Here is a 12,227-nt window from a genome sequence, read left to right as displayed (position 1 = left end):
TCATCATCTTCTGTGTTTCTTGAATTAATATTTTCTGTGTTTGGATTAAAATTTTCATTTATTGAGTTAGGTAAGTTATTTTCTTCATCAAAAATCACATTAATTGTTTCTTCAACTTTTAGGGTACTTTTGTTATAAACTCTATAGGTCCTACTGGTTGTGGAATACCCTAAAAAGATTCCTCGAGTTGATTTTGATATGAATTTACCTAAGTAGTCCTTAGTGTTTAGAATATGAACCTTACACCCAAACACCTTTAAATAGTTTAAGTTGGAGATTTTATTATAATTTATTTTATATGGAGTTTTATTTTGAATTTTATTGATTAAAATTCTATTTTGAATGTAACATGCTGTATTAATTGCCTCAGCCCAGAATTGATTGTTTAAGTTATATTCATTTAACATGGTTATAGCGACTTCTTATAGGGTTCTATTTTTGCACTCTACTAGACCGTTTTGTTGAGGGGTTCTAGGGCATGAGTATTTATGTTTATATCCATTAATTTCACAAAATTCAATAAATTTGAGATTTTCAAATTCTCCCTGATGGTCACTTCTAATTCTTTTAATTTTAGTATCTTTTTCATTTTCTACTAAGTTACAAAAGGTTTTAAAGATTTCGTAGGTTTCATCTTTATTTTTTAGAAATCTTACCCAAGTAAACCTTGAGTAATCATCAATTATTACTAAGCAATATTAGTTTTTGCTTAGTGACTTGGCTCTATGTGAGTCAAACAAGTCTAAGTGAAGGAGCTCAAGTATTGAATTCGTCTTATTTAAGTTGGTTAATTTGTAAGTTGACTTGGTTTGTTTACCCTATTGACACGCATTATAAATTGAATTTTCAATAAATTTTAATTTGGGTAAACCTCTGACTAAGCCATTTTGACTCATTTTTGAAATGAGTCTAGTATGAGTGTGACCCAGTTTTCTGTGCCACAACTTGGTTTCCTCTTGTCGTGTTAATAGACACTTTAGTGAGGAGGTTGGTAGGTCAATTGTATAGATATTCTTTTTCCTGATTCTCTTAAGTGTGATTTCAGGATTTTCAACATTTTTAATTAAGCACTCAGATTTTGAAAACGTGACTAAGTACCTTGAGTCACATAACTGACTAATACTTAGTAAGTTAAAATTGAATTGATGAACCAATAAAACTTTTCAAATATAGAAATCGGAACTCAGTTGGATATTACTTATTCTGATTACCTTAAGTGTTCCATTATTGTCGAATGCAACTGACCTTAGGTTCTTGAATTTCAGCTTAGTAAATTTCAATCCGTCTCTAGTCATGTGCCTGGAGCACCCGCTATCTAGTATCCATTGATCCAAATCTTTATATTCCTACACATAAAGTATTTGATTTGGTTCAATTTGACGGGTTCAAGAGATAGTTTGATTGAAATTAACTCCTTAATATCCATCTCACCTAGTCTAGTTTATCAGACATGGTATTCCTATGGGTGATTGTGAGATGATTTTGTGTTTAATTAAGTTTAGAATTGGTTAGGTTAATTTAGATTGATTGATTTATTAATTGGGTCAATTGATTAATTAAGTTAATTAATTTGTTAATTATGTTAAATTAAATGAGATTAATTACATTAACTAAGTTAACTTAAATTAATTGATTAAATTAAATTAACTTGAATTGATTAAATTAAATTAAATTAATTGATTAAATTGAATTTGTTTAAATTGAATTAAATTAATTTGTTTAAATTAAATTAAATTAATTTGTTTAAATTGGATTATTCTAATTGATTACCTAAGTCCATCTCACTCATTCTCTAAGTTATCAATCAGGGAACCTTATGGATTTTGTGAGATGGTTTAATTTTATCTTTGATTTAGGTTATCATCTAAGGATTAATTTACATTTGAGTTAGACTTAGGTTTTACAATTAGTCAATTAAATATCTATTTCAAGGATTAACTTCCAGGCTGTGGCGAGACATTATGCCTTCTTGGGTATGGGATCATCCACCACTTCTAGACAAAGTCTTTCAAAGAAATTGGATATTTAATTTTCCTTTGGAAATCCCTAGGTCTAATTGATCAAGTGTAAATTATGCCTAGGTCCTTATCTATCCTAGTCTAAGCATGCATAATTAAAAGAGCAGTAAATCAAGCATAAGCAAATCTATCTATTGATAAAAATGGTCTTTTTGTTGGCTCCCCCTGGATATAGCCTCGATAGGGTCTATCAAGGTAATGAATTTGATCTTTGGGGATCCAATATTGACCAAGTCCAACTTGATTAACTAAGTTTGACTTGGGGACCCATGCTTGAACTAATTTTCTATTAGTTCTATTTATAATTGATAAATAAGACTTGTATTTACGTTTAGTCTTAAATCCAAGTCCGGACCGGTTGTAAATGGCTCGCTATTTTCCAGGAATCAGATCAAGATTCTTGGAACCCAGAGTAAACCGTTCCAACGTGTCCTTTAGTTCCTTGACTTGATTTTTCATGCTAGAATTCTCTTCTTCAAGCTTTTGGACTTGAGTTAATGTTCTAGTCTGAATGGGATGAGTGAAGGAGCGAGGGTTAGTCACTTCTTTAAGTGTTGTTACCTCCTTTTGAAGTGATTTGACCTAGACATTTGATTTAGCTAACTTACGTATTAAATAATTAATTAAATTGTAAAGTTTATCTGTTTGACAAGTACTTACAACGGGTTTAGGCCCTTCAGAAACGGATATGGATCCATGGTTTCGTTCGGACTCAGCTTCCGATTCACTCTCGGTTTTCGATTCATCGACTTGTTCCCGGGTTGTCAGTGCAAGAAAGCTCGTCTACTCAAGTTCTTCGTCGGAATCTTCTGACGAGGATTCATCCCAAGTTGCTTGTAGTGCTTTCTTTTTCCTCTGCTTCATTGCTTCCTTTTGGTTTGAACAGTTGGCTTTTACGTGTCCCTTTTGGTTGCAGCCATAGAAGGTTACTTCGAACTTGACTCTTGGACTGGCCTGCATTGTCTTGGACTAAATTGCCTTCTTAGTGTCCTTCTTTGTGAATCCCTTTTTCTTTCTATAGAGCTTGCGTACTAGGTTAACGAATTCGGCTGCTATCTCGTCGTCGTCATCTTCGGAGTTCAGTTCTTCTTCGGACTCTGGTTCGGTTTTACACTTTGTTTTTGCTTCTCAGGTTCTGCTTGTACCTGCAATCAAGGCAATACCCTTCTCGACCGAGCGTGCATTAGTCTGTTCATGCAATTTAAATTTGGAAAAAAAGTTCATCTAACTTAATTAAAGAAAGATCCTTGGATACCTTGTAAGCATCTACCATGGATGCCCACAAGGTATTCCTTGGAAAAGCGTTTAACACATACCTGATTATGTTGTGGTTCTCCACCTTCTGTCCAATGGTGTGGAGGCCATTGAGGAGGTCTTGTATACGAGCATGAAGTTAGCTCGCTGACTCACCTTCTTGCATTTTCATGTTATACAATTTATTCAAAAGCAAATAATGTTTGCTTACCTTTGTATCAGAAGTGCCCTCGTGCAGCTTGATCAATTTTTTCCATAGCTCTTTCGCGCTTAAGAATGGGTCGACTCGGTTTAACTCTTCCTTTGTCAGTCCACATTGAAGAGTGCATGTTGCATTGGCGTTGGATGTGACCTTCTTTATTATTCTTGCGTCCTAGTTCTCGCATGAAACTGATTTTCCCGTGCCATCGAGTGGGAGTGTGATGCCAGTTTTGATGATCATCCACATCTCGAACTGGGTTTGAAGGTAAGACTCCATTCAACCCTTCTAGCAGCTGAAATCTTCGCCGGTGAAGAGTGGTGGGTGAGCTGTGCTATAGCTTTCTTGATGGGCCATTTAAAGTATAAAAATAACTTGCACACAAAGTGTAAAATACCGGAAAATAAGCGGATATTAATAAGGGAATTTTTAGGAATTTTTGGAAATTTTTCGGAGCTTGTACGGACGAGTTGACGGGGATAAAAACGAGGCCCGGAAAAGCCTGTTTAGGCTACGCATTTAAGCGAGGAAAAGTTTGCTTTTTCTTTTATTTCTTTTCTTTATTTGTTTTTCTTTTCCTCCGGTTTTCTCATTGTCGCCGTTTCCCTCTTCCCCCGTCGAAGCCTTGCGCCCGAGCCCTCTTCTCCCCGACGCCGCCTTGCTCTTTTCTCCTCTTTGCCCTAACCACCGGCTGTAGCGGTTCCTCCCTTCATCTTCTTCTCTTCTCGGTGAAGCCGAGCCTGTCCTCCCGACGCCACCCCATGCCCTAGCCTCTCCTCCCTCACGCGCACCATTGCTGTTCCGACGCTGAGACATCGCCGGCCACAAGAACTCCAGTCGCCTGAGCCCTAGCCGGTGCCACCACAGTCCTCTTCCTCTACAGACTTGGTGTCTCTGTGCCCTAGCGTTGGCCCGCCGCCGAGCCTTGGTCGCCTCACAGCCATTCTTCGCCGCCGCACACGATCCGTTGGCCGCCATTGAGTCCTGCCGAAGCCGCTACCCTCACCGGACAGGAGCAGCGCTACCACCGGCCTTCCTCAGCCCTAGTTCTCCGGCCGACTCCTCCTCCTTCCCGAGCCACACCATGCCCTAGATTTGGGCCACAGTCGACACCCATACAACACTGTGCCTGCTTCCCGAGCAGTGTTCGATCTCTCCGGTGATCACTTTTGTTACTGTCCCTGCTGTTCCCTAGCGCCGACAGAGAGAAAACCAGAGGAAGAACTTGGCTTCGTGCAGGTAAGGCATATTTGGGTATTAGATTTTGATTGGGATGCTGACACATAGGGAGTAGTAGTTCTTTGCAGTGTAGGCAACAGAACTGTGGCAACAATAGTTCTGGCAAGCAAATTTTCGACAGCAGCTCTAGTTGGTCGTGAATTAACAAGAGAGGTTTCGGATTGAGGGTAAGGAGATGATTGTTTCTTGCTGTAGCTTAAATCCAGTTTGTATCTAAGGGTTGATTAGGGATTAGAAAACTAACCCTAATTAACCGTTGGATTTAGTTTGGGTAGATTGAGATTTATGGGTTAGGGGTTTTCCCTAAAATTGTTCTTAAAGATTTTTATTTGGCTATTCGTTTAATTTGTAGCTAAATAAAAATGTATGTTTGGTATTACAGGACTTTGACGCGAGACGAGTATCTCGGAGTCGGAATTGGACCTTTCTTTTATCGGAGGCGGGTACTTTGACTTATGTCTTTTGATATGCATAATAAAGTGTTTAACAAATAGCAATGATTGTGTTTCCCATTTATTGAGGTTGGTCACTACATGATCTGATACATATTTGCTTGTTTATTTATTATGCACTGCATGTTATTATTTATCTGATCATACATGCTCTAGAGGTAGTGACACGACCATTTTATACATTCTGTTCAGGACCTAGGGTTTATTTGATGCCCTATCTGACTTGTGTACCTTCTATTTGATACATCATCCTGTGGTACACACTTTGTATTTATTCATATGATTATTGCTGTGTTGTTCATTAGATTGCCATGTTTAGTATCATGCATCATCTTGCATGATTGCATGCTGTGCGATTGTCTGCTCCATTATTGTCGAGCACATTGCCAGTTACATGTATCTGTATACACCACCACTCATGGGTTAGTGGTGCATCTGACAGGTGTGTGGCAGTTCTGTTGTTAGGCTCCGCTGGTCTGGTGACTTAGCGTGGTAGCCGGCAGACGGTTCTGCTCTGTTTGGCTCCGCTGGTTTATTCATCCGTGTAGTAGCCGGCAGGCAGTTGGACTTTGTTTGGCTCCGTTGGTCTGCTCATGGGTAGTGTGACTCAGCGTAGTAGCCGGCAGAGATTCCTCCCCGTCATCGTGTACCGGGAGATGAGAGCATTGCGCTCCCCCATTTATGATTTGGGGTAGGAGTATGTATGTACTCCGACAGCATCCCGTCTACTCGGTCACTCATCAGGGGCAGTGATGTCAGAGTGCACGGTTGTCACAACCCTACCCACTCGGACTCACCATTGTGTGTGAGATGGCTGACTGGCGTCAGGGGTGACCATGTCATTGGCATCATATGCATGATGCATTTATTGTTTGTGATTACTGCATTTACTTGCTGCATTTATTTGGATGTATATGATTGACATGCATACAGGGTTATGACACTCTCGGTCTGACGACCCAGTTATCTTTATACCTTGGTCCTGGTTAGTACAGTTTCTCCTGTTTTTGTTTCAGTTGCATTTCTTCTTCTCGTATTCAGGAGACCGTACGCATGATTAGTGTTGTCTGTTATTTACTTTATTTTGCATATCAGTTGTACCTGCTGAGTGTTGGACTCACCCCGCCTCCATTGTTGTTATTTTTTTTTCAGGTTGATGCTATCAGGAGAGAGTTCCAGTCGCTAGTCCCCTGCTGACCACGAGGGCTTAGTAATCTTTTGGTTTTCTTTTTATTTAGTCTATGTTCAGACTTATTCTATTTTTGATACTATGGATTTTTGATACTATGGATCTGGTGTGAATTTTATGTGTTGATGGATTTTATTTCGATATGTTTTACTACATGCCTGCCTGGACAGCAGAAGAGGTGAGTAAATCGGATTTGAGTTTTACGAGTGTAGTGGAGTAGGGTTGATTTCGAGTCATTGTATTACTGCTTTGTTTGCTTATATTTATATATATACTGCGTGGTGATGTCAGCCAGAGGCTGAAATTTATATTAACTGCGTGTGATGATTATGTATATGTTTGTTTTATTTCTGTAATTATTCCAGCCGCATGTGGCTGAGGTATACGGGATGTAGAAAGTTTCAGATTGTCCGCCGTACAGGGGAGATGCTGCCGAAATTTCTTCGGACAGGGACTCCTCTGGGGCGTGACAATTTAGTGGTATCAGAGCTTAGGTTTTACAATCTTTGTTTTTGTATTTTGGATATTTGGGATAACCTGATACCAATTGATATGGTATCAGAGCGCCAAAGTGTGGCGATACTTGTTTGATTTCCGTGTGTTGGATTTTTGAAATTTATCTGATACCAATTTATTGGTATCAGAGCGGGTTATGATACCTGCTTTTGGTGTTCTAGATTTTTGGGTATCTATTTCGGTTTGTACGGATTTCCGTTATGGTTATGTTTCGGACTTCCGTTTCGGAATTATATGGATTTTCGGTGATTTTCTCATTTGAAATTTTGAGGTTAATTTGGGGACTGGACAGCGATGGAACATCTCCAGACGACAAATAGGTATGATGTTTATTTTATGATAGTTATGTCATTTATTAGCACTTTATCTTTAGTACCTGTCTGGTTGTTGTAACACATATTACATGTGATGGGTTAGCCATTGAGCATGGTTGACCTTAATAGAGATCAAGGATTATAGTCTTTGGTGATTTTTCATATCATACCATCAATAGTTTTAGCTTCTGTTACTACTAGTAGGAGATGGAGGCACGTACCAGCCTCTGCTATTGTTAGCTGGGTAATGGATGATACCTACATATTCCTGTTGACTTAGCCAGTAGAGTTTTTTATACTCATGTCTTTTGGATATTAGGGTACTTGATACGATGAAAATTGGTCATTTGGGGAGTTATCATGTTTGATCCTTGTTGAGAATGGTTTGAGGTTGAGGGATATTGTGAGATCAAAGATTGTGATGTGTTGATTTCTAATGATTTATGAGAGTAAATGTTGTGTGGTTGTCTGATGATCTATTACTAGATATTTGTTTTGATGATCTATTAGTGGATAACTATTTTGATGATCTATTATTTGGGTTGTCATTGATGGTGACATAGTGAGTGTCATGTATGATATTCACAGGTTTGATGATTATAATTCATGATTAGATTATAATCGGGTGCTAGAGAGTTTACGGTTGAGTGTGCCTATGAGATTTTAATAAATCTGGTTAGTTGTGGTTAGTTAACAAGATGATAAGATTGATAATTGCTTCCTCTGATATTGGACTATGTGGATAAATAATGATTTAATGTTTTGAATCCTAACTTGCTCTCATGGGGAGTAAAGATTTATTCATCTGATATTATGTGGGCTGATATTTTTGAGGATTAAAATGAGAGTGTCTTGTTGATCTTGAATTATGACTTTTCCTTTTGGGTCGTACACATTTATACATATGATATTATGTGGGCTGGCATTTTCTAGTTTGAGTTGATGTAATTAGTGTTGAATTGACCCATAAACTGATTTAGTTATTTGACAATTTATTTGGGGGTCAAGTTGTTTCTTGCTTTGGTGTCTATAAATATGGATCCCTTCGGATAGTTCTGTATGGATTATGGATCAATGAACTGGTAGGATTTTTGTTGTGCTGCCTTTGGTTGTCATAGTTGAAATTTTTCTGGGTTTGCTGAGTGGATACATGTATGGAACATGATATTCGGTTGATTATGAGTGGATTGGTTTGTGAATCCTGGCAAAATTTTTTTGATCATATAACTCCATATGAATGATTAGTAATGGTTTCAGATATTGAGGATATAAATTTTATTGAAGTGTTAAATGTAACCAATTTTTCATCAATGTCAAGGCTGGATGAAAATGGTTGAGTATTGTGTCGGATTTGGATAACATAGAAGGTAAAATAAGGAATGTCAGGTTGATTGGATTAAGTATGTTGATTTTTTTTGCATATCTATGAGGTGTGTTCATATGATTATTATGTGTTGTAGGAGTTCTTAATAGACAGTTTAAATTGCACGTAGTGGGTGTATACTTGTCCAGTTATGATTATTGTGGGTTTCTAGTAGATTATACTCGAGTGGTTATGCATACATGTCTGATTGTTTATTGGAGGTATTTCGTCGATTTAATCTATGTTGTGAAATGTGCACATGTGTTTGAGTATTTTATTGGAGGTATCTTATCGATTTAATCTGAGTTGTGATATGTGCAGATGTGTTTGGTGTAATATTCGAGGTATCTTGTTGATTATGTTTGTTCTGTGTGTACACTCGTGTCTATTATGACTTTGTTGGAAGTATTACGTTGATTATACTCTTGACATAGATGTATATATGACATGTGAGGTTGTTTGAGGTGTATTGTCGATTATACCTAGGTTGATATATGCACACGGGTTCGGTAGGTATTGTTGGAGGTATCACACTGAATTATACCTGTGTTATGAGTGTGTTTGGTGTACTAATTGGATGATTATGTCGATCATACCTATGTTGTGTGTGCACGTGTGCCAGGTGTATTGTTGGTAGCATCATGATGATTCTACCTATGTTGAATGTAGAATGTTAAGTGTCTACATTATGTTATTGGTTGTATTACCCTGTCAACTAATTCTCCTATTAGCGGGTGACCGATCCACTAGGATGATGATAGAGTTGACTATGGATTTGATTTGCTTACTAGGTTGTTATACCCTAGGCTACTCATAGTGATCTGTGACAGAGAGATCTCGTGCAGTCTCTAGCCGGATAGTTAGGTGCCTTGGGCACTTATGTATTGTTTGTGGTAGAGCGTTGCTCCCACACATGTTATGTATTGTTTGTAGTGGAGTGTTGCTCCCACCTATTGTGGATTTCTTGTAGCGGAGTATTGCCCCCATATATATATTGTAGATACATATTACGGATTTAGCAGTGGTGGAGCGTTGCTCACACATATTGAGGATTTCTTGTGGTAGAGCGTTGCTCCCACATATGTGGTATTTCGTGTGATGGAGCGTTACTCTCACACTGGTGGATCTATTCTTTGGTGATTTGTATTGATGGTGATTATATTTCAGATTTATTGTCAGGGATCTTATGGTTAGAAATGTCTGTGATACGGACATTATGTATCTTGGTTTTACTGTTAGGGCTTGGGAAGCCTTAGATGTTTTCAGAGACTTGATGATTTTGGTATCACTAGGATGTTTGGATTGGTTTCCATTGTCCTTGTTGACGATGTGGTGATCTATTTCTGATCCGAGGTGGGTCACGTACACCATCTTCGCATAGTTCTAGAGATGTTTCGACGGAAACGTCTAGATGTGAAGATCAGTAGTGCGTATTTTGGTTGTCTTCTATGAGATGTTTGAGACACACGGTCACCAGTAAGAGTATACCGTGGTTCCACAGGAGATCGAGGTTGTTACCGTTGGGAGTTGACGGAGTCTATAGAAGAGGCTCGCAACTGCCTTTGTTTGGCTCGATATTTCTGGAGATACGTTGAAGGTTTCGCACGGATTGCTATGCTACTTACACGCCTGACCAGAAAAGACGTGAAGTCACTTGGACTGTGGATTGCAAGACCAACTTCCAGGAGCTGAAGCGGAGATTGGTGTAGGCTCCGATTGTTGGTTATACCTTCTGGAGATGACGGATTCGTGCTCTACACCGACGCGTCTCTTCAGGGTTTGGGCGCTGTTTTGATGCAGCATGGTAGGGTAGTCTCCTACTTTTCGATAGTTGAAGGAGTATGAGGAGAACTGCCCTGTACATGATCTGGAGCTAGTCGCCATTATTTTTGCCATGAAGATTTGGCGACATTATTTATATGGCATTACATTTGAGATTCTCGTTGATCTTAAGAGTCTCAAATATCTGTTTTCTTAGAAGGAACTTAATCCCCGACAGAGGAGATGGATGGAGTTCCTGAGGGATTAGGATTGTACCCTTAGCTATCACCCGGGAAAAGCTAATGCGGTTACTGATGCACTTAGCCGGAAGTCCAGAGGGACTTTAGCTTGTCACCAAGTTGTGGTCACAGACATGATTCAGGGTTTCTCCGAGTTAGACCTTGAGGAGCAGGGACAGACAGAGCAAGGTATTCTTGTTACCATAGTTGCTCAGTCGTCAATCAGGATGAGAATCCGAGAGGCCCAGTTGTTGGGACCTCATAGAGCTCAGCGTGAGGCTGAGTGGTCCACACTATCAGACGGAGGATGTCGAAGGCATAAGACTGCCAGAAGAGTTATGCTGACCCGAGTCGGAGACTCTTAGAGTTCTCCATTTGTGACCATGTATTTCTGCGAGTTTCACCCACGAAAGGGGTGAAGAGATTTGACCTCAGAGGTAAGCCAGCTCCGTGATACATTGGACCTTTCTAGATCTCGGAAAGGATTGGAGCAGTAGCTTACTGGTTGGCACTATCGCCGTCCTTGGCAGGCGTTCACGCCGTATTCCACGTATCTATGCTGAGGAGATACGTACTTGATCCGATACATGTGTTGATAGATAATCTCAGTTCCCTTAAGCCTGACGTCACCTATGAGGAGGTCCGGTATGGATTTTAGACCGGAAAGAGCGTCAGTTGCAGAACAAGACTATTTGGCTGGGTAAGTCGGATGACAGTATCATTTGGACGAGGAAGTTACTCAGGAGCTCGAGGATACGATCCGAGCTCGATACCCCCATCTTTTCACTTGAGATATGTGATTTAATTTACCGTTCAGCATTTTATACTCTTTATCTGTCGTTAGTACTTGCTGATGGTAGATAACGAAATTTGGGGACCAAATATTTATTAGTGGGGGAGAATGTAAAATACCGGAAAATAAGCGGATATTAATAAGGGAATTTTTAGGAATTTTTGGAAATTTTTCGGAGCTTGTACGGACGAGTTGACGGGGATAAAAACGGGGCCCGGAAAAGCCTGTTTAGGCTACGCATTTAAGCGAGGAAAAGTTTGCTTTTTCTTTTATTTCTTTTCTTTATTTGTTTTTCTTTTCCTCCGGTTTTCTCATTGTCGCTGTTTCCCTCTTCCCCTATCGAAGCCTTGCGCCCGAGCCCTCTTCTCCCCGACGCCGCCTTGCTCTTTTCTCCTCTTTGCCCTAACCGTCGGCTGTAGCGGTTCCTCCCTTCATCTTCTCCTCTTCTCGGTGAAGCCGAGCCTATCCTCCCGACGCCACCCCATGCCCTAGCCTCTCCTCCCTCACGCGCACCATTGCCGTTCCGACGCTGAGACATCGCCGGCCACAGGAACTCCAGACGCCTGAGCCCTAGCCGGTGCCACCACAGTCCTTTTCCTCTACAAACTTGGTGTCTCTATGCCCTAGCGTTGGCCCGCTGCCGAGCCTTGGTCGCCTCACAGCCACTCTTCGCCGCCGCACACGATCCGTTGGCCGCCATTGAGTCCTGCCGAAGCCGCTACCCTCACCGGACAGGAGCAGCGCTGCCGCCGGCCTTCCTCAGCCCTAGTTCTCCGGCCGACTCCTCCTCCTTCCCGAGCCACACCGTGCCCTAGATTTGGGCCACAGCCGACACCCATACAACACTGTGCCTGCTTCCCGAGCAGTGTTCGATCTCTCTGGTGATCACT

Source organism: Zingiber officinale, chromosome 2A (assembly GCF_018446385.1).
Source record: "Zingiber officinale cultivar Zhangliang chromosome 2A, Zo_v1.1, whole genome shotgun sequence".
In the NCBI taxonomy this organism is placed as follows: Eukaryota; Viridiplantae; Streptophyta; class Magnoliopsida; order Zingiberales; family Zingiberaceae; genus Zingiber; species Zingiber officinale.
Note: the sequence above shows the minus strand (reverse complement) of the source record.